Source organism: Sprattus sprattus (assembly GCF_963457725.1).
Source record: "Sprattus sprattus genome assembly, chromosome: 4".
In the NCBI taxonomy this organism is placed as follows: Eukaryota; Metazoa; Chordata; class Actinopteri; order Clupeiformes; family Clupeidae; genus Sprattus; species Sprattus sprattus.
Genome location: NC_137923.1, coordinates 16,996,841 through 17,020,660, shown reverse-complemented (window position 1 = coordinate 17,020,660; position 23,820 = coordinate 16,996,841). Strand labels below are relative to the sequence as shown.

Sequence of the window (23,820 nt, the reverse complement as noted above, 5' to 3'; positions counted from 1 at the left end):
ACATACTGCACCTAGCTTGCGCAAGAGGCTAATCTGTCACTTGTTGGCTAATCTGTCACTTGTTGACACATAAGGCATCTCCTGTTTGATGATGAAACCTGTGAACATGTCTATTAAGGTGGCCACAGGTTACAGTCCCTAAGGGTCTCCTTGAAGGACCCCAGCAGGATCAGTAGTTTGGGCTCAAGTTTAAGCACTCAGAAGAATTTAGCTTATCAATGAGGAGCCTGCCCTCTCACACAACCGGCCCAGCACACATCATGTAACTGTTAGTTTGGCCTCATGTGTTTGAGATGTGTGCATCTGATTTGAGAAGGGGGGAACAGTTATCATAAATTCCTGCCCCCAGTAAGCTGTGCCTGTCACATGCCAGCTCATATCAGTCATGTGAGTGGACTCCAGTGATAAGGAAGCAGAATTGAGGAGGGAGGTGGGTGTGTGTGTATTTGAGTTTTTTTCTTTTTTGTTTTTTTAAACGTTTCCGTGGTCTGAGGACAAGTGATGTAATCCTGACTAGGGGCTTGGGCAGAGCAGGTCTGGGATGTGCTGTGCTGTGCTGCTCTTATCCCAGGCTGGGCCTGCCTGCCTGCCCCCTCTGCCTGCCTGCCCCCTCTGCCTGCCTGCCTGCCTGTGGTCTGCTGCTGCTGGAGGCCCTGTGGTTTGGACTCCTGTGCCGCCCTCTGCGCTGAACGACTTGTCAAGCCACAGAACACACAGACTCAGGCTGAGGGTTTATGTTGTGAAAACCAACCGGGCGTCACATTATGCTGGTGATGTCTGGGTGAATTTCATGGCTTATTTGGGCCATGATTTTCCACTTTGGCGTGTGATTTTGCCATCCTGTGTCCTGTAGTTGCCATGGATGGGTATTGTAGTGGTATAGGCTTACTGGGACAACACCAGCAAGACATTCCACAAATATCACAGATAGCCATGATTTGATCTCACTAAAACGTTAAACGGAGTGCTTAGGCCTATTATAGAAGACCTTTGATGTCATTTTAGCATAGGGTTTGAGTACTGAAGGCAAAACTAGTTTGGAGGGGTCCATTTATGTTATGTAATGGTATAAAGTTTCAACCAGTACACAGTTCAGTCTTTCCTCTAGGTTTACAGCGTTTTGGGTGGGGGGGGGGGGGTGGTGCACCGACACAAACACTTAAAGGAATCACGGTGTTCATGTATTTCTTTAAATGACAGCAGTCAATATAACAACTGAACAATAATTTGAACTGTACATTGAACTAAACTTCTTTTTATTCTTTTGTCACTGCAGTGTATCTTTCTGGGTTTCTGGAAGAAACATTTTTGAGATAGCGGCGGCCTATACATTTGTTAAAAAATAACTTGTTGATAAACAAACATTCATTCATCATGAACAAAACCATTTAGAAATGGTCCTCTTAATAACCTTACCAAATGCCAAACAAAAGATTACCAGAACTACAAAAATGTAGCTAAATAGGCTTCACGCTTGATTTATACATAAAAGTGCACCTGTTGTGTGCGCATTAACATTCCCAATGCGCATAGAAATTAGATTCGCCAGAGGAAGGTGGTTTATCTAGTTATTCTAATTGAGTTAATGTGCTTAACATTGATGGAAACGGTTTATTTGAGCGATTTGCGTCATTTGTGTTTATGTTTATGTTCAGAGTTGGACTGTAGACTACGTCCTGTCGCAGTGAGAGACAACCGTGTTGCTGGCTTCCCTGCTGGATGTTACACTATTGCTTCTCAGACTGCCAGCTAATACACCACACCTCATGCAGCATATGCAGTATAATAGTATATACTAGTATAATATATCTATGGTTGCTGTGTGTTGTTTCCCCTCACTGCCCATTAGAGCTGCAACGATTAGTCGACGAAATCGACTAAGTCGATTGTGAAAAATGGTCGACGCGGATTTGTGTCGTTGACGCGTCATATAATATAAAAAAAAAATATATACAGTGGTGGCCAAAATTGTTAGAACACCCTACAAATCTGAATAAATGTGCATTTTTTTCGCCTCCAAAACATAATTTCAACTCATAATGTTCATGAAACATGCACATGGTTGCTCTGAGCACAAACAAATAACAGATGAAGTGAGTCTTTCTGTTTTTATCCACTTTTAACTTTAATATTTGGTATGTCCACCTTTTGCAGCAATTACAGCAGCACATCTCTCTGGCATAGTGTCAATATATTTCCTTAGAACTTCAACACTAATTGTATCCCACGCCTTCTGCAACTCAAGCCAAAGGCTTTCCTTTGAATGTATAATGGATCTGTCCAGTTTATTGTCCAACTCGCCCCAAATTTGCTCGATGGGGTTGAGGTCCGGACTTTGAGGTGGCCAGGCCATCATTTTCAGTGATCCAGCAGATTCCTTTTGTCGCAGGTAGTTCCGGCATAGGTGAGAAGAGTGTTTAGGGTCATTGTTCTCTTAGAAAATAAATCCAGGCCCAATAAGACGACTCCCAGATGGTACTCCGTGCCTCACCAGAATGTTGTGGTACACTTTTTTATCCATGATGCCATCAATTTTCACCAGGTCACCTGTTCCTGAGGCTGAAATGGCACCCCACACCATAACACTACCCCCTCCGTGTTTAACTGTGGGCAAGAGACACTCATTTTTATACCTCTCCCCCACCCTCCGTCGAACATACACTCTACGCTTGTTGCCAAACTGTTCAAACTTGGACTCATCAGTCCACAACACTTTAGACCAATCTTCCTTAGTCCATTTCTTGTGATCTTTTGCAAATTTCAGGCGATTCACTCTATTTTTCTCTCTCAGCAATGGTTTCTTTGCTGCTATCCTGCCAACAAGTCCTTTTTCTCCAAGTTTCCGTCGCACAGTCCTTGAAGACACTGTTGCACCATCATTCATTGTGGTGTTGATCTCATCACGAAGTTCTCGTGAGGTCTGTCTTCGGTCCTTAAGACTGAGAATTTTCAGATGCTTCACTTGTCTGTCAGAAAGTTTATTTTTTCTACCTCTCCCCTTTCGGTTCTGGTGTGATTTGGTGGCATCATGGCGGTCTATAGTGTACTTGATGGTGCTTGGACTGCATCTCAAGTCCTTGGCTATGCGGCGGTAACTCCAGCCAGCATCAAAAAGGGCCTTAATTCGAGCCCGTTGCTCACTTGTTAGCTCCTTCCTTACCTTAGCCATGTTCAAAGAACAACATGTGTAACAAGACAACTTCTAGAGGCTTTGAATTTATACCAATTGGTGTTGTGGCCTATGTGACAAAACCCTGGTGTTACCAATCACTTAATGAGCAGGATAGGCCTTGTACATTCAAAATAATTACACAGCTGTGTCCTAAGACTCTTTCATCACCAGCAATTCAACCGGGATCACACCTGACAATGATTATACAAGTAATTTGGCTGCTTCTGTGAAGGAACATGATTGTGTGATATTGACAGTGAAATAGGCCTAGCTTGTTTTTTGTAAGGAAAATGACCTTAATCTACTTAAAATGGCTCTATTATATGGTTTATAGAGCATAAAGATCATTTTGTAGATATTTCATTTGTTTGATGGGTATTTTAATCGTCAATTCAACAAAAACATCTGAGATCTCTTAAATATGCTGAGTGTTCTAACAATTTTGGCCACCACTGTATATTTTTTTCTTTTTTCTTTGCAGACGCTAACAGAGCTACCGGTACTTTTCATTCGGAATTGCATATAGGAAGTGCGAAATAGCTGCGAAAAGCGAATTATTTTGAGATGGCTCATGTTACCATGGAAACAATAAACAAAGCTTGGTTTAGCAGCTGCTGCATATCAGATATTAGCCTGGTGACACCAGCCTACGTATTTCCGCCTGAATTGATTTCAAGCTCATACTCAGTCTGGCCCAGCCCCATTGACAATCGTTTCCAGAACTCAAAATTTTGCCGGACCAATCAGCGAACAGTTCAGAGCTGTGACGCAAAACTCGCCTTGCCGAGTTGCATGTAGTCCAGCCGAGTTTGTAGTTTAACAGTATAGCAAAAATGGCTACGGAGGAAGAGACACGAAAAGCTATCGGAGAAGTTGTCTCAACTGTCGAGAACATCAGACAATTAAAAGGAGAACAAGAGTATTTTCTTGTTTTAGAGTATTTTTAAGTTTTATGATTGGAAAGGACGTCGTAGCTCTTCTCCCAACTGGCTTTGGGAAGAGTTTAATCTACCGAATGCTTACTAAACGTTGCTGATTGGTTAAGGGAACTCCAATGATTTTAAACCTCAAGATAAGCACCCGCCCATCTCGGAAACCAAAATGCATTGGGTTGGCCCAGACTGACTGACGGAATAAAATGGAGTCACAGTCTGGTAACGGCCAGGCTAATCAGATATGGCTAACAGAAAAGTTGTCATTTTTCTCAATGATGGTCAATTATTAGTAGTTTAAGAAGTACTACTACAGTATTTCAAAGAGAACGGGCTGTGGGAGCATAAGAACGGTAAGTGTCTAGCAGCAATTATCATAGACATATATCTATAACTTATTGTAAGGTTTACTCTTAAATGTTTGAAAACAGAACGTCTCATGGAGGATGCTTGCTAACGCTATTTCAGTTATGTTAAGTGCAATGCGGTAAATCAGTGAATTATCAGAGTAGCCTGTATTTTCGTTTGTTCTAAATAGATAACCTCCTCCACTTAGCAATCTTCAAACAAAAGATTGTGGATTTTTTTTTTTTTCATATGTTGAATTTGAATGTCACCTGCAGCTCAGTTATGTTGCACTTGCAGAGGCTTGATTGCTATTTTGAGTTCCTTTTAAAACTTTCTCTTTACTTTTAAAACTTTATTTGCACTTTCTCTTTACTTTTATAAGCATATTTGCACTCTTAATTTGTATTACTATTTCATGTATTTATTATGATGATTACATTTGTATTAACTTGTTACTCAAATACATTTGAAATTCAAATTCCAACATTTTGAATCATTTTTTAAATTTATGGAAATAATCGTTAGATTAGTCGATTAATCGGAAAAAAACGTCGATAGATTAATCGATTACCAAAATAATCGTGAGTTGCAGCCCTACTGCCCATGGACATCATCATCATCATCTACCTAGTTTATTGTAGACTAACCGATGAACTTGATTTACATGCAAACTTGCAGTTGGATGGACATTTTATACCCCCAAACACACTTTTTTTTGTTGTTGTAAATTATTGTCTTATTGTTTTTGTTTTGTTTTTGTGTCATTCATTTATTCTATTAACGCAAATTGGGTGGTGGGCTTACCATATGAAATGCGCTGTATGGAATTCAACTTGATTTGACTTGACTTCTCTGCATAGCCTACAATTCCTCAAATCCTGACCTGGTTGGCCTGAAGTTTTCCACCCACAGCTGGTCCCTATCCGTTGTAGCTCGCTAAGCGATTAAGTGAGCTAATTTTCAGGCTAAGAAAAAAAAAAACACCCCTCTTTTTGGTTTGTGGAAGCAACTTTCGATAAATCACCATAGTGACATATCAATTAGCACTAACCTGCTCCAGCGCAGGCTTACTTAAGTGTAGCTGGATAAGCTTGCCACACCCCCGGAAAAAGGAGGGATCCCATTGACCAAGGAGCCATATTAGATAGTTAGATTAGCGTAGGGAGAGAGTTCTTTGCTATCGCCAAGATACATTATTCCATCATGATGAGTTCTTGTATGAGCGCTACCGATTCAGCTAACAAGGAATAATAATTTACAAGACCTTCTCCAGTCATTTATTACAAACACCACAGTCGAACATTGACTGTCTTGCGCTTTTTTGCGAGTGGTACATTTTTGTAGTGTCGCCGATGCGGAGAACAAAGCACTCATAATTATATGACAGTGTTATTAGTACACCATAGCATATCATTATTGTAGAAAATTATGAAGGGGGACTCAAGAATAGAGAGAAATACACACCAGGTAGGAGGTGAGGGGAATCGAAAATTAGCAACCTTGTAGTAACTAGCCGGCAGCGGTATCTTCTGTACTAGATCACACTTGCCGTCACGTATTCATACATGGATATCACTCAATAGACATCCTCACACACCGCTTCTTGTAGTGCTCTCACAGCGGTGGCGGTGTGGAATTTTGCCATGATTATTGTCTTGTATTCTTAACCTTAAATTACTTCTGTTCATACTGACATGGAAACATTGTATAAACAATCAGTAAAAAAATGCTTTACAAACTTCTGGAAACTTGGGCATTAGCTTAGATAAATCACACAGTGGGCAAGTTCTTACCATTTCATCCACTGCTTTCAGCCCAGAGGCTACAGACCACAAAATTGAGGAAGAGTGCCCATCCCAATCGCACACAGTCACAAAACTATGTAAGTTGCACGTCCCACACCTTTGTCGCGATGGTGAACACACAGTGTAGCATGAAGAAGAGTTTGCATTTACAATCAGCCGGTTTGACAGATCCCCCTCATCTGGCCCTCCCCTGGATCACTTCAGACCTATTTTGAGTGTTACCACACCAGTATTAAAACAAAGTCATGAAAGTTAACTGCCTCTAATGGAGTTAATGATTTAGGTTCACACTGAGATTTTTTTGTTTTCGTTTATTTGGGCATCACATAGGGTAGTCCCACAGGCTCTGCTAATGAAAGGCTGAGTATAAAAAGCTATAAATCATCCACATTTCAAACATGTTAATATAACTTTCTATTAGGGCTGTAACGATATTGGATCGGACCGAGAAATCGCGACACTCTGGGCCACGAACCTGCATCGCGATGCGAGGAGGCAGAACCGCGACATGCCCTCAAAAAGTTTGGTTCGCTAGTAAAGGCGGCTGCTTGCTTCAGCGTTGGGGTTAATTGTTGCGCAAAATTTACTCAGTGCAGTTCATGCTCCCAAGGGTTGCGCGTGTTGTCATGAGCCTGCCATTTGCTTGGCTGATAGAAAGCTGTTTCCCTAACAGAAAGTCTGAAGCTTGAAGTTCTTTTCAAACCTTTGCTTGGGTAGCACTGCTAAACTGAGCAGACATGCAGACTACATTTTAGTAATCTCATCACGTAACATTCGTTTTCTAAAAACAATCACATAGTATTGCATGTTTTACTGTGGTAGAAAATACGTTAGCTTAATGCTAACGTATATGGGAAATCCTACAGAGACCGCGCTAGGTATTAGCATCAATTAATTCACGTTAATGTTTTTGTATGAGCCTGGCATTTGCTCTCGAGATAGATAACAGGTTCCGAAGATTGTTGAATTTTTTTCAACAGCATTGCTTTGAGTAATAAAAACCTCAATATTTGGTTATAAATTGTTTCTTCATTTTTTTTATAGCTCATACTTATTCTAATGTGAATTAAGAGAATATATTTTAAAAATCGCGAGGTAAAATAATAATAATAATTAAAGCAGCGATGAGCGGGCCCGAGCACGCGCGCTCGTCGGGGAAGGCGCTGGTCGATGGCAGACGTGCACCGCACAGCCGTCCGTCAAGCTTAGAGCAAGCCGTGAGAATGCCACACACATCAACACATCAGAACAATACAGCACAAAGAATAAAGAAAGTGACGTTTCCAACCACCAACAGGTGGCGCTATAGGCAAGTGAGATTATGGGCATATATCCGAGTTCAGAACGGGTCCAGCGTCCACCCTATGAAGTTTGGTCAGGATCGGACAATGTGCAATGTTTCCAACCACCAACAGGTGGCGCTATAGGCGAGTGGCATTATGGGCATATGTATGCGTTCAGGCCGGGTCCAGCGTCCACCCTATGCAGGTGAGGATCTGACAATGCAGGCAGGATTTTTAAGTGAGTTTGTGGTTTTGGCGAGTAGTGGCGAGTCGAAGTTTGAGGGTCTGCCACGCCCACACCTTTGAGATTTTGGACAATCCCTCAATACAATTTGATCCCCCATGGCTGAAGAGTATCCTGACCAAGTTTGAAGGGATTTCCATTAAATCTGTAGGAGTAGTTCGATCAGATGGAAGGTGTGAAAATGGCGAGCACTGGCGAGTCATAAAAGTTTGAGGGTCTGCCACGCCCACACCTTTGAGATTTTGAACAATCCCTCAATACAATTTGATCCCCCATGGCTGAAGAGTATCCTGACCAAGTTTGAAGAGATTTACATTAAATCTGTAGGAGGAGTTCGATCAGACGCCAGGTGTGGAAACAGAGTGACGATTCCAACCACCAACAGGTGGCGCTATAGGCGTTTGGCATTATAGGCATATGTCTGCGTTCAGGCCCGGTCCAGCTTCAACCCTATGATGTTTGGTCAGGATCGGACAATGCAGGCTGGAATTAAAAGTGACTTTGCGTTTTGTGGCGAGCATCGGCGAGTCGTAAAAGTTTGAGGGTCTGCCACGCCCACACCTTTGAGAAATTCAAAAATCCGTACATACAATTTGATCCCCCATGGCTGAAGAGTATCCTGACCAAGTTTGAAGTCATTCCCATTAAATCTGTAGGAGGAGTTCGATCAGATGCGAGGTATGTAAACAGGCAAAAACGCAGTCAAAACGCACGTTCCACTCAAAATTGCCAACTTCCTGTTGACCTGCCACCATTTCGTCAATACACTTTTTGGTGCGTCTGGGCATGATAAAGGTGTGTACCGAATTTCGTCGAGCTGTGCCAAACTAACCCCAATGCATAGGGGTATTTGCAATGTTGTAGGGGGCGCTATAGAGCCATTTTGTTTTGTTCTTATAATTCTCGGCATAACATTCCTGCCAAATTTGGTGAGTTTTCCATGGAATATCGTCAAGAATAAAAATAAGAAGAAACCATAGAAAAACAATAGGGCTTCGCTGGTTTCAGCAGCTCGGGCCCTAATAATAATATCGTGGGGTGTATCGAACCGTGGGTCAAGAATCGTGATACGAATCGAATCGTGAGGTAGGTGTATCGTTACAGCCCTAGTTTCTATATTTTGTATAGGAAATACATCACAGATATCTGTGAACTAAACGTCTGTAAACTGTTGCGCTTCTGCTGCTGCATAGCCTTTATCTGAGGTGTACTCAAGGGGCTACTCTGCACCCATTTGTGGGTGCCCATGTCCAACAAAAACAAGCCATTCTTGTCTCATAGATGTGGCTTTGTGGTCGAATTGATACAGTGGACAGGACAACCCACTACAAGTAGTTCCTCTACAGTGGTTAATACAGCCTCTTTTGAGTTGAAAGCATTGCAGATTAAGCTTCAGATTACGTTTAAGAGTTGGTTAGGAGTTGTTGTCCTGTTTCAGCCAACATTTGCATTGGCTCGTTTGTGTGCATGTGGCCACAGAGTGCAGAGCGAGAGCAAGAGCTTTAATCGCAGGTTTTGGTAGGCTAATATGTTTTGTAAACAAAGCTCAAGGAACCTGTTTGTTTTACATCAGGACCTTATGAGTGTACTTCCTTTGCCTTGTATTCTAACGGAAAATGTAAGTCTTCCAGGATCGGCCTCATTAGCTTGTTTTACTAGAGCTGAAGCTAAACACTAGCACATTGGGCTAGTTCATTAGCTCGGCGGGCCTGTGGTGACGCACTTGTTAAACAGAGCCAATTAGATTAAGCTTAACCTTTTTCAGTTCTGCATCACAACATCCATTTGCCAAGCAGTCAGCTGCTCTTTGATCATAATTTTTTTGTCTTTCCACCTTTTTTATTTTTTTTTGACTTGAACATGAGACCAGGCAAAATTGGCTTCACCCAACATGAGTAGATTTGTAGAGTCCTGATCTCTGGTCACGCAGGTTCTGTACACTAATACCAGATGCATTGAAAACGTCAGAGGGTGGTGATGCACCCTATACCTTTGATTGGATTAAGTCAGCTCCTCCATATCGCTTTTCTTAATGTTTGTTATTGTTTGTAGTGGTTTGGCCCTGCAACATGTTATAAAATCCATAACCATGTCCAGTATTCTTGCTGTTTTTACTTCACTATTACAGACACTATTATGGTTGATCTACACAGTGTTTTGTCTTTGACATGGAAAAACTATACATTGCATCTTTAAGTTCCACTTAAGGTTTGAGAATGTTGGGTGAGAAGGCTGCTCAACTTGGAGAGGATTCTCGAGAGAGAGAGAGAGAGGCCTGTCGGCCCATTTACGTCAGTCCCTTTGGCAGCCATGGACTCGACATTGGCTTTGGCCAGGAAAAAGTGTGTGGGCTAGCAAAGGTTGTCTGCACAGTAGCTAGGGGTCTCAATGGGCTTCCCAGCCCAGACAACCTCACCTAGCTCTCCCTTGGATCACATAGTTTCAGGGAGCATGGTGTTTTTGCTTTTGTGTGGAAATCGCATTCTCCATCTGATGTTTAACCAATCTACTGCACCAGGGCTTGTTAGAGAGGAGAGGAGAGGAGAGGAGAGGAGAGGGGAGGGGAGGGGAGTGGAGATGGAGACCGAGAGATAACAGTGGTTGCTGACTTAGGAGAAAGTCTAGCATCAGGCCTCATCGGTAAGTGAGACACAGAAAGGGAGACGGAGAATTACCAAGAGCCTTTGGGCCACTGTCAGAGGAGAGCGTTTGTGAGTATTGCATATCCGAAGCTAACCCTTTTTTTCTTTCTTTTTTTGAGGGGGGAGGAATTTGCAAGTTTCCATCAGTCCCGGTCTGCATGGTTTTTCATTTCGCTTCTTGATGTGGCGGTGCTCCTTTCCCCCCAGTAGATTTGCTAAGTTTCCACCACGCGTGGGGGGGGGGGGGGGGGGGGTTTGTGAAAAAACGCCATTGGCATTGTCCTGCTCTGCAGAATGCTCCCTTTTTTCAGTTACTGGCCTCCAATCCAGCTCAGCCCAACATATGGAGCAGCATTGTTTAGAAAGAAAACCGTCCCGATTGGACAGTGGCAGGTAGAGGAACGTAGTCGTTTTCTGGTCTAGTTTGTGTTTTTTGTGAGGTCTGCCAAAAAGCTCTCGTGTAGTTATGCCTCATATAGCCTGCACCTGAGGAGGCCCAAAGTGTGTGTGTGTGTGTGTGTGTGTGTGTGTGTGTGTGTGTGTGTGTGTGTGTGTGTGTGTGTGTGTGTGTGTGTGTGTGTGTTGGGGGGGTTTCTGAGAAAGGGAGGTGAAGTGTGTATGTTCCCGCTCATGCATGTTTGGCAGTGAGTGAGTTCCGTGCATATTTATGACAGACAGACAGACAGACAGAAAGAAAGAGAGAGAGAGAGAGAGAGAGAGAGAGTGTGTGTGTGTGTTAATGTATAGCCCTGCTGGACTGCAAATTGAGTCATGCTGACTGAACTGAGGTAAACCCCTGGCCCACTTTCAGGCCCTTGTTTGTATTGTTTTGATGTTTTTTTTTTTTTTGCTTTACTCTGGGGCTGATTACTAACCTGTCCCCAGCTCTTGGAGCGCAGCAGCCCCGGCCCCGGCTCCTGTGCGAGCCTACGGCCAGCCGAGAACCAACCAGAGCCTCCCACAGCGAGGTTGTGTTTTACACACATTATTAAATGATCTTCATTATCTACTCTCAAGGGAGATTAGAAGCATTAGCTGAAAGGAAGGGGGAGGGGGAGAACGCAAAGGTGTAGAGTGAGAGGCTTCAGCGAGTGAATAATAACAGTCAGAGAGAGTGCGTATGGATTGAATAAAACTTGAAAAATTGAATTGAAAAAGAAAGGGTGGGATCGTACCTCTCTTTGATCCAGATTCAGGGTGGGCTTCTATTCTATATACTCACTCATTCCTTAATTCATTCATTTACAAGTCATTCTTTTTTTTCCTTCTTTCTGTCTTTTCTTTTTTTATTTCTATCTCTCTCTGTAATTGGATTCGTCAGCTCCCTTGGCTGTTTCTTTATTGAGCTTAGCTGGGGGCAAATAGGCACTGGCCTGCCAGATCATATCACAACAAACCCCACAGATCTACAACCACTCAACATCAGGAAGACAGCTCTGATCTTAAAACCACTTTGTCAGGCAGTTGTGAGCAGGGAATGCTTTTCAGGGATTTAATAAAATGTTCCTCTTACTCTGACGTGCTTGTCACTGGATGTGAAAAGCTTTAAAAAAAAAATCTGTGTGTGTGCGCGCGCTGGACTGTTTTACAGTCATATAACGACCTTTGGGAGGATCCCAGTATGATCACTTTTGTCAAAGTCCAAATGTAACCCTTTCGGACGTCACAGTCGTGGCCTCATCCGGCAAAGACACAGAGGAGCCGCCAGGGCTGTTTTAAATGTCCGCACAATGACGCGGTCAGGTCCAAACTTGCATTGTGATCTATGTATGTTATGTGCAGATATGACAGTGTTTTGATAGGGGTGACTATTGTTTCCTGCTGCTAGGCTAGGGTTAGTAGTAGTAGTGGCAGCACTACTCTGTACGCACTGGACGTGTGGACAGGACAGAGGGTGGACGGGGTGGGAGGTTGTCTGTGTGTGGTGGTAGTGGTGGAGGAGATGTTCTGGCTTTCTGACCCCATCGGTCGCCTACATGCTTCGGCACTAGAGGAAATTCTGGCGCCAATTCAGGCTCTACGGGAACAATGGCTGCTGCTGAACTTCACAGAACTGCCATCCCGAATTGCTTCCCAGGATTGTGCAACGGTTTCCTCCTTGCCGCTGATGAATGAGGCCTCAGGGAGTGATCCGAGGGCCCTCACGCAGCGACCACACCTCCACACATCGACCCAGTGCACTTGCCAAGCACCCCCCCCCACACACACACACACACACATACACACACCACCCGACCCCCTTTCCCCTGACAGGAACACAATCAGACGCGGGCCCTGCCACCGGAGGTCTTCAGAAATAAGCGTAAACACATACAGACGCTTCCCACCAAAACAGAATGGCAGCATGCATCACTCCCGCCCCAGCGGTCCGGACACTTTTGTTTCCACACACTCTTTAAGAGTTAACCCCTTCTGAACTTGTGAAGTGGGATCATAATGTCCAGGATGGGCAGTGTGTTCTTTCCCCCTCTTTCCCCCTTCTCTGGCCGTTTAGTTTAAAAAAGGCATTTCCTGCACATTACCATAAATCACTAATGCTTCAGCGCAGGGCACGTGCTCTTGGGGCCCATTCTTTATTCCACATGTGACTAAATGAACACAGTAATTGATTTCCAATAAATGGTTAAGGTGCTGTTTGCATTGGGAAAGTCAAATTGTAATGGAAATAAAAACAAATGGGCCATCTAGCCTCTGTGGAAAAACCCAATAATGACCAAGCAGATGGAGTCATGGTTTGTTTGAAGCCCAATCTCCTTTACTTGCCTTTTAGCTCCACATAGCCTACAGCAGACCATCACCACCACCAGTGTCTTTCAAACATGTTTGGTTTGCATCTCCATCATACTGCTTCTGTTTTTGCGTTGACACGATTTAATTGTATTTCGCACATGTCTCTCGCTTACACACCCATCTGTTTTCAGCAACCCACGTGAACGGAAACTAACTGCTTGGCACGTGTATAACATTTAAAGCATAGACTAGATTTAATTACTTTTCAACTCATGGTGGCTTTTTGAGTAGCCTTAAGATTGTGCTCTTGAAAAAAAAAAAAGAAGTACTTTCATTATAATCCATTACACTTTTTGTCAAATTTAGAATTCTCCACACATTCCTCTAGCTGTGTGTCCAGTGTGTGTTCTCAAACTAATTCCTGGCTCCAAAAATGGAAATCAAATAATGTGGCTCTGACCGAGCCTTACGCTATTCCAGCTAATCGATGCCCCTCCGAAGAGAGATTCTGTAGGCTCAGAAAGACTCCCTGTGTTTCTATGTTGGCTTTAATAGACTCATCCTGCCCCAGTCACCCAAAGCCACTGCACCCAGTGCCCTCAGAGCACCCTCCTAAAACCTGAAGCCAAGCCAGCCAAGCCTAGTGTGTTTCTCTGCTATGGAGCCAATTACTGACATCCTCTTGCACTTCACACCGGGAAGCAGATTTATTTTTGAACTTGGATGCTTGCCTCTTGGTCAAAAAAAGAAAGCACAGCCTTTATCGTTTCAATGTTTAGTTGTTCCTAAAAGCTTATTCTAATGTGAATAAATTAAATCATATAAAGAGCTTTTAGTAGCACACGGACCATCACTGGTTTAATTCGGAGGGGTATTAAGCATATTATGGAGCGCTCCCGTCCTCTAATATAGTGTCTCTACTCCTATGGCGGTAGTGTTCTGGCTGGCTGGCGCTTTGTCTCCTTCTGCTGCTGCTTCTGCTGGTGGTGCTGCAGGTGGGGCAGCTGTGTTGCTGACTTCATAGCTCTGGCAGGCCAGCTCACAGGTGCAGGGAGTGTTAGCTCCTCTTGGCCGCTCTCAGTAGCAGGGAGTGTTAGCTCCTCGGCCGCTCACAGGAGCAGGGAGTGTTAGCTCCTCGGCCGCTCACAGGAGCAGGGAGTGTTGGCTCCTCGCTCACATGAGCAGAGAGTGTTAGCTCCTCGCTCACAGGAGCAGAGAGTGTTAGCTCCTCGCTCACAGGTGCAGAGAGTGTTAGCTCCTCGCTCACAGGAGCAGAGAGTGTTAGCTCCTCGCTCACAGGAGCAGGGAGTGTTAGCTCCTCGCTCACAGGAGCAGGGAGTGTTAGCTCCTCGCTCACAGGAGCAGGGAGTGTTAGCTCCTCGCTCACAGGAGCAGGGAGTGTTAGCTCCTCGCTCACAGGAGCAGGGAGTGTTAGCTCCTCGCTCACAGGAGCAGGGAGTGTTAGCTCCTCGCTCACAGGAGCAGGGAGTGTTAGCTCCTCGCTCACAGGAGCAGGGAGTGTTAGCTCCTCGCTCACAGGAGCAGGGAGTGTTAGGCGCTCTCGGTCGCTCTCAGGCTCCTGCCCTGCCTCTGGAATCCCAGACATGCAAGGCATTTATTAAACCTCAGCAGACAAGCATTACTTCACTGCTTTAAACTCTCTTGCGTCTCTCTCTCACTCCCTCACACTCCCTGTATCATTCTCTCCCCCTCACTCTGTCTGTCTCTACCTCTCTCTCTCACACATATGTACACACACTCACACACATACAAACACACACACTCTCTCTCTCTTTCATTAGAAGACACACAGACAGATATACAAGCTGCTCAACCTAAAGAGTGTTTCTAGAAGCGTGATCTCGATCTTCCTGAACACTGAGATGTTTTAAAAATGACAAGGCGTGGACACCTTCGTGTTCACGGTTAATGCGTCCTTGTCTCTCGGAGCACTTTATACTACTCTACAAAAAGTGTGTTTGGGGGGTGTAGTGATTGGAAGGAAGGCGGTGTGTATGGGGATTTCAAAGTGTGTGAAGCGTCAGTGCGAGGATGTTGCTGCTATTATCTCTTCATGCCCTGTGAGGAATGTGACCCACTGCTGACCCAGGGAGTTTTGGGGTGTGAATGCCACCATGGCCTCCCTCCTCAGCCCAGCATACAGAGGCAACAGCCCAGTGGCGCCACGCCTCTGCCCTCACAACAAACCTAAAGCTAATGCATCATCCCCTCCTCACCCCACAACCACTACTACAGTAACTATGGCACCCTGGCCCTTTCTCACCAGAGGAAATAGGTGTATTTGATCAGTTGGGTCGTTTTTAGGTTTCAGTCTTTTTTGATGTAATGATACCACAGCATTAGTCAGAATGGAAAGAGACAAACAGGAAGAGCTTGTGGCAGGAGGGAGGGGGAATGTAGAGGCGGGCGGGCGGGGGGGGGGGGGGGGGGCTGTTTATGTTTTTCATAAAGGAAAAAAGAGGGGAACAGGTGCGCTGTTGACTGCTTTTGCGTCAGGCGTACCCTCGCTCACTCTCCACTCCATCAGGACCAGTGAGAGCTGCACATCAGTCTTTGTTCCTCTGTGTGTGTGTGTGTGTGTGTGTGTACTCTGTGTGTGTGTGTGTGTGGTGGGGGGTATGGTGGGTAAATTGGATATCCTGTCATTTTCAAGGGGGTTGCTTACGCCTTTAAAAGGGGCATGAGAGAGAAAAACACAACACGTTGACTCACTGTGCTGTTTGTGTTTTGGCTTCATTATGGATGGCTGCCTGGCTAATGAAAGTGTTTACCGAGGCTGCAGGGACGAGGATCGGCTCATCCTCGCTCCCTCTGCGTCAGAGGCTGGCCACGCACTGTTGCCAGGGAAATAAGGAGTTAAGATCACCCCAATTAGAGTACTACACAAACCCCATCAGAACCTCTCTGCAACACCGCTCAAAATACTTTAGGGCATAGTTGAATCGATCATAAGCAGTTTGTCAACCTTCAGCCGTGTGTATGGGCTATGCGCTGGTGTGGTCTCTCTGTGTGTTGCTTGGCAGACAAGGCCACCTCAGTCACATTCAGTGGGGGTTTTCTAATCGGAGACAATGAGTGGGTGATCGCAGTTTTTACAATCCTCATAATTGTACAGTGGGTAACTTCAACTCCTGGCCTTAGGCAGTGTAGCAGTAGCCTATGAGTCTCAACTTCCTTCTTTGGGTCTTTGGTGCTGTGGTCCAGCTGTAAGTACCCAGTAGACCCTGGTTTGAATCTGGGTGGGATGACTGCTCTCTCACTTTGCTACATATGGTGTCGAAGTGGGATGGCTTGTTATTAGGCCATCGGAAGCGTGCCAAGTGTGTGGGCCATGTAAGGGACCCCCAGGCTAGGTAGAGCAGATAGATCAGTAGAGCACTAGTGTGGGGGCTGCCCTGGGATAGGAGAAGTATGGTGGGGGGGTGCGTGAAGGGGTGCCAGAGGGACACCGGTGTGCCTGAAGCCCATGGTTTGCTTCCCGAAGGGGCAAGGCACTGTGATATATTGCCGTCACTACGGTTGAGTAAGAGCTCTGACTGCCATACCAACATGCCTGACTCTTTGGCGGTGTGGTCAAACTGCAGGTGATGGCTCTCTGTTTTCTCCCTTTGCTGCAGAACCAAATGACTGATCCAGCTTACTTTAGGATGAGCTTACCTTAGTCTCAAATTTTTCTTAAGAGGTAGGAAGGAATCAATGAATGAAAAACGAATTAACAAATGTGATCAATGAAAGAAAATAGATTAATGAAAGCATGAATGAATGAATGAAAACAAATGAATTGAATTGAATTTGCACTTGGCCTACCGCTTTCTACATTCCCTCAAAACTCTTAATCCCTAATTGGATTCCCTCAAACCCAACCCCCTGCCACCATACCACCCCACAACCCCACCCCGCCCCCCGGGGGTCTCAGGTATTTACTCTTTAACTCTTGACACTCCCGATGGCACACGCAGTGATTTAGAGGCAGACTGACACACATGCTAAAAGCAGTGAGCAAAGCGTCCGACCGTGTCCTCCACTATATATTATAAAGTTAGGGTTACGACTGCCCGAAAGTGGGTGCTGGTTGAAATGTTCTGAATACATTGAAGGAATTGAGCGCTAAGGCACGTCGTAAATGAAAGCGTTGCAGTCCCTTTTCTGCTTGTCAGCATTCAGTATTCAGCACAGATAAACTCCATAACCCAAACTCATCCCGAGGCAGTGTTGAGAAGGAGTGGGACTCAAACAAGTTCCAAGGTCGTAAACTGTAATCATTGTTTTTGTAACTCATTTTACAGCTGTGTGAAAAAAAATCATCTTTTGATCAGCGGAACGAGGAGAAGAAAAGTTGGGAGCGGCTCCTGTACCCTCATCTGCAGCTTGCCAGCTCTCGTCGTTCTTTTTTTCCCCCTCTCCTCTCTTCCCTTTTATTTATAAGCGACAGCACACTGCCCCGTCACGCGCTTGGAATTTAAATTGCCAACCGACACTCCACCACATTCCATTTGGCATTCGCAAAAGGTCTTGGTGTTGTGTTATCTTATGAGCGTAGCTTCATAGAGGGGTCTCTCTTGCGCCAGAGACCGCAAGGGGCACAAACCTCGAAAATGTTTGCAGGCAGATGCGGTGTGGAGAATTCCAGGGTGACTAGAAAGGCTCCTGCTGCCCCTCTCTGGTCTTTCTTCTCTCTTGAAACGGTGGTTTACCCTCTTTGAGCCACGATGTCTGCTGAATAAAATGATGCCAAACACTTTGGCCAGTAACATGACTGTGGTAAAATAGAGCAAAACCGAGGGCATAGCAAAACGCCAAAGGGTTACTTGATAATTTCTCCTCCACACCCTTGCAATTTGGCAATTTTTCTCCTCCACACCCTTTGCGATTTCCCTGTCCTTGGAACTTTATAGTCAGGTAATAGGGGTGGGAATAACCAGGTGTACAGTGTAATTACGGTACAATTCAGTTACAATTCTTTGATTTATTGCAATAACTTAGTCATTTTAGAATGAATACAACTTTGTTGAAATCTGAAAGAGTTGATTAAGCATTACATTTACCTGCACAGAGAACAGAGTAGAACAGGGAAACAAAAACGGTATGGCCTCCATTTAGCAACTGGACGTGTAAAGAAAAAGATCAATTGATTGCAGCCGGAGATCGATTTTTATCACAAGACAAAGCATTTGCCATTAAATACCAGATAGATTACTTTGTCTTATCAGATAAGCTCTGCAGGCATGCCTTAGTCACTGTCAACCACAAAACACAGTAACACAAATGATGCTCCTGCAATCCCCAACACACACACAAACTCTCTCTTTCTTTCTTTCTCTCTCGCTCTCTCTCTCTCTCTCTCTCTCGCTCTCTCTGAGGCACCTCAGTCATGCCTATAATGACCGACGCTCACTAGCTTCAGACAGAGGAATGTCATTCTCTTGCTTGGCGTGGCCATGTCACAGGAGGCCATGGGCCTCAGATGAGCTCATGCGACTCTGACAAATGAGTCCATATTCACAGGGCAGAGCTAATTGCTGAATGGACCTGCATTTTCATGCTCCTGCACTCAGGAGGATAGACAGGGGGACCTGCATAGTGGGGATGGTTGTACACATTTGCAGTTTGAACGAAAACATGTAGGCTTGTACTCCATGCCTGCACCCACCCAGCCCTTCCCCCATGCCCCCTTCAACCAGCAACAAGCTTCACATCATCCCACTGGCTGTGAAATGCGAGGTGGCTCGTCAGTGGGCGATTGTGCCTTAGTGAGGTCGTCCAAGGCTGCCAGCCTTCAAAGAGATTGTGACAAGTGCCCTTTCCCCCACCTCGTCAGAGGAGCCCATTGTTGTTGTTTTCGCCCATGTGACCCATCGGATCGGCAGAGGCTTGACACCACAGGGGGAGAGGTGGCCCCATAGACATGTATAGGTAGACGCCGCCTCCACTGCTTCTCGGCGAAACGCGTCGCCGCCATTTTGGGAAAGGAGCTCTCAGAGGTCTGTCAGACGTGTCAAACAAGCGCAAGTTGCCACGAGCTGCGGTTTATCTGGATACAAATCACGATAACCTTTTACATTTCGCAACCAATTTCATGGAGTATTCAAGGGTTTATGCTCTACGTGAAGTGTGTGAAAAAGATTTGCCTCTACATTACTTTGAATCTCGCTAGTTAAATCGCCAGTCATTCATGTGCATGGGTCTATGATAAACGCGCACCTTTCTTGCACAGCTCGTGCACTTTGAAAATACTGAGAAGATCTATAAACTATCGAAATAGTGCTTCTTTAGTTACTACGTATTGACCATCATTAAGAGAAAGAGTATACATCAAATAGTGAGAAACTGGCAGTCAGTGTGTTTTTCATAGTTTAATAGTTCCTTTTCAAGTATGTGCATTAAGAAACCTTGAACAGTGCAATTGGCAATACACAGTTATTTCACAAATCAACATTACAAAAAAAGCTATATATTTCTATAGCAGTAAAAATATACACATCTCAATATATACATACACATCTCAATAGTTGAACTGTAATATAAATAACATGGCATATATATAATACAATATAATATAATGACTCAGTATAATGTGCAATGGAATAACATATGATATATATATAATATGTGATACAATATAATATAATGTAATATATTTTAAGTATAGGTATATATTCATATTATATAATATATATATATATTTGTACATTTGTACAATTTGACATATACAATCATGCTCATAACATTTTCAGATCTATGCAGTGCAATTGACACAATATAGAATTTCACACAATATATGATATAATATAATAATTTAATCTAGGCTAGAACCCTTTAAAAAGTATCGTCTTGCTGAGCTTTTTTCGACTGTTGCCAGTCTGTAATTGCAGCGTGCTCAGTTTTGCAATGTGGTGCATCCTGATTTTGTGGAATATGAATATATACCTATACTTAAAATATATTATATTATATTGTATCACATATTATATATATCATATATATGTTATTCCATTGCACATTATACTGAGTCATTCATTTCTTAATGCACAGTCATTCATTTCTTAATGCACATACTTGAAAAGGAACTATTAAACTATGAAAAACACACTGACTGCCAGTATTTCACTATTTGATGTATGCTCTTTCTCTTAATGATGGTCAATACGTAGTAACTAAAGAAGCACTATTTCGATAGTTTATAGAGCTTCTCAGTATTTTCAAAGTGCCCGAGCTGTGCAAGAAAGGTGCGCTCATAGACCCATGCACATGAATGACTGGCGATTTAACTAGCGAGATTCAAAGTAATGTAGAGGCAAATCTTTTTCACACACTTCACGTAGAGCACAAACCCTTGAATACTCCATGAAATTGGTTGCGAAATGTAAAAGGTTATCGTGATTTGTATCCAGATAAACCGCAGCTCCTGGCAACTTGCGGTTGTTTGACACGTTTGACAGACCTCTGGTGTCAGAGAGCTCCTGTAACAATATGGCGGCGACGCGTTTCGCCGAGGCAACGGGCTGAAGCAGTGGAGGCGGCGTCTACCTATACATGTCTATGGGTGGCCCAAGCAGCTCAGCTTGGCCCTGCCCCTTGCTCCTGCCATCACCCCCCCCCCCCCCCCCCTATCTGTAGGCTCAGGCTTAGATCTGGTCTACTGTCACTGATCTAATGCATCTTCACTGAGCAGATGGACGCCTGCTCGGTTGGTCTTTATCACTTTCCCCAATTTCACTTGATTTACTGTTATCCATAGAAAGTGGTTGTTGCCCCATTCATTGGTCAGAATATGGCCCTACGTTTACATGATTACTGTACTGTTGTGAACAGCAGCAGTTAAAACCTTTCCTCTTTGAGGCATCTCTCTGCCCAACTCTTGTGCCAGTTGGGAGTACCAGTGTTGGGAGTAGCATATTACAAGTTTTAGAGAATTGGGTTACTGTAATTACTGTAGTTTGTATTGTAGAGTTACATGTTACATTTTACATTCAGGTAATTTAATTACAATTAGCTCACTGTCTTTTTTTTACTGGTCTTGACTGCCATTACTTTGAGTCTCTCTACAGTATACATTTCATTACATGCATTTAAAGCAAGACTGCTTCCCATGGTCACACAACCTGCCTAGTTGTAGAATGTCTCTGCCACAGGTGATGTCCATTGTACTTGGGAACCGCAGTGAGGGCAGGCTGAGTGGGGTGAATGTAGGATATAAAGGCATAAAGCTTTCTCCTCAAGTGCAAAGGCTGTCATTATGTACAGTTCATTTCAATGATCCTGTGAAGTGCGATCTATTTCCAATCCTAATCAGCTACCCACCACGCATTCTAGGATTGAACTTGTGTATGCTGTTGAAACAATAGTATACTAAAAGGTTGCATGTGTGTGTGTGTGTGTGTGTGTGTGTGTGTGTGTGTGTGTGTGTGTGTGTGTGTGTCTGTGTAGTCTTGTTTTCAGTTAATGAGGAAAGCCATTTACTTTCTCCAGATTGTAAAGGGCAAGGTTGTGTGTAATCTCATTACATTTAGAGGGAATTAAGGGGAAATCTGTTGTGGCTTCATTTCCACCAGCACTGTTGATACTGTAATGCTTTAAGTGTCTGGCTCGCAGGTTTATTATTTTACACTACCTGTTGTGATGCTGCTTCAGATGTGAGGGTAGCTGCTATTCTGAGTATGTTAAGTATGTTCATTTCTGTTGAGGTTAACACTGTGGCCAGGGGTACTTACCCCCTGGGGCTTCGGGGGGGGGGGGGGGGGGGGGAGGAGAGATTCCCCTCGTGTTGTTTGTGAGCAAGCTTTTCACTTCCATTGGTTGCCTTTAAAAGGTACTGGAAAGAATATAATCCACTGGCGACCCGAGATGGGTTTCTGCTGCTGTTGACCACCCATGTTCTCTCTGCCCATGCGTGTGTTTGTGTGCATGTATGTTTTACAGCCATGGAAACAAGATGGCTAGGAAATACACACACACACACACACACATGAACCCTCAAACACAGGCACACATTCTCAAACAGAGGCAACAGTGGTGACTGGAGCATCAGTATCAGCCAGTAAAAGGCCGTGGGGCCACTGCATACACCACTGCGTGTTTTGAAAGGGGGAGGGTGGGGGGATGAAAAGGGGAACCGAGGGAGATTCCCCTCGCTCTGTGTTGTCAGTAGCTTTCTCAGTAGCCCTGCTTCCATACCTGCTGCTGGAATGTAGTGTGCAGTTGGGCCCTGGTGGGAGAGGAGGAGGAGGAGGAGGAGGAGGAGCGTCTGTGTCTGGACTCTCTTCATAGCGTGCCATAACTCTCTCTCTCTCTATCCTCCTCCCGCTCTCTCCCGCTTGGGCTCTGCTTTCGAGCCCTGTGGCGCACAAAGGGTTAAGCTCAAGCTTCGCCCCTTCAGAGCTGGGAGAAGTCATTGAATGGCTACCCTTTGCAGCCAGCAAACACATTGGTTAAGGCTGAGGGTGGATCAGGGGCTGCTGCTGTGTTCCGGCCTGGATTCTCCACTCCGGGATCAGGAGTCGTATGCGCACGTGCACGTGTGTTCCGAGCCTGTATGTGTGTCTACCCAGGTTTGTCATGTGCTATACCGCACACCCAAAGCGACATCCCACACACACACGCACACGCCATCAACCAGGGAAATAATTGACTTATAGGTGTGTGTCTTTGTGTTTCCTCTAAGTTTCAGATTGGTGGCATTTCTTTGATCCTTCTGATGTGTTCAGTGAGAAGCCCACCTCCCCTCACTCCCCTCCCCCTTTCACCTCCTGTTTGCCTGTATTGCCTGAGGCAGACACACACACGAACACACACACACACACACACACACACACACACACACACAAACACACACACACACACACACACACACACACACACAGTGTAATACCTCCTGCAGAGACGAGTTGAATGAGAATGTGTAGCCTGCAAGACCAGATGAAGGGAAGGGAATGGGAAGAATGGGTGTTTGGCTCTGTTTGGCCTTAGCCCACAGCACTGTGACAAACCTGGCTAAGTTAACGCGGAGTATGTGGTATACCTCCTAAAAGAACAACCCTTTTTTAGCTGGGAGAAAGAAGCCATAGGGCTTTTCTATTATCTACCACTTGTGCTGATGCTGAATTTGCTTTTTAAACAAGGTTAAAATTATTAATCACAGGTTTGTCACTAAATCAGGTTCTTGGAACAGCCCCATCTGAGGGCCACTACGTAGAGAGGCCTGTTATGCCTTGATGCTCTCAGCTTCCATCAGAAGTGTTGCTGGAGGGCTATTTAAAATGGGAGTGGGAATGTGGTGTCCGAGCGACCCCGAGTGACCCCGCACCCCCATGAGTGTGTTTTCCTCCAAATCTTTTAGCACAAATTCACCTCTCTCCTTTCAGCTCTGGCGGTGCCAGTCTCTCATCAGAACTCGCCTGTTGGAGCGTAAGAATTTAGAATGTTCCGATAGCTCACCTCACGCTGCCACAAAATATCCGGCTTTTTCTGCCCCGGTTGTCCAGACAGTGTCAGAACATTTAGCGTTAGGGAGGCTGAGGCCTGGGGAACAACAACAAAAAGAAAAAAAAAGATGTTTGTTATTTTGTTCTTCTTGTGGAGTGTGTAAAGGGGGGTTGTTATGTCATGGGCTGGTGCTTGGAGACGGGTCTTGTGACATGGTACAC

General features: G+C 44.7%; 1 protein-coding gene across 1 annotated transcript in view; it reads left to right on the top strand.

The window, feature by feature from the left end:
- insra (insulin receptor a) overlaps window positions 1–23,820 on the top strand; it is a 60,137-nt gene that overhangs the window by 8,911 nt on the left and 27,406 nt on the right. The window lies entirely within an intron of this gene.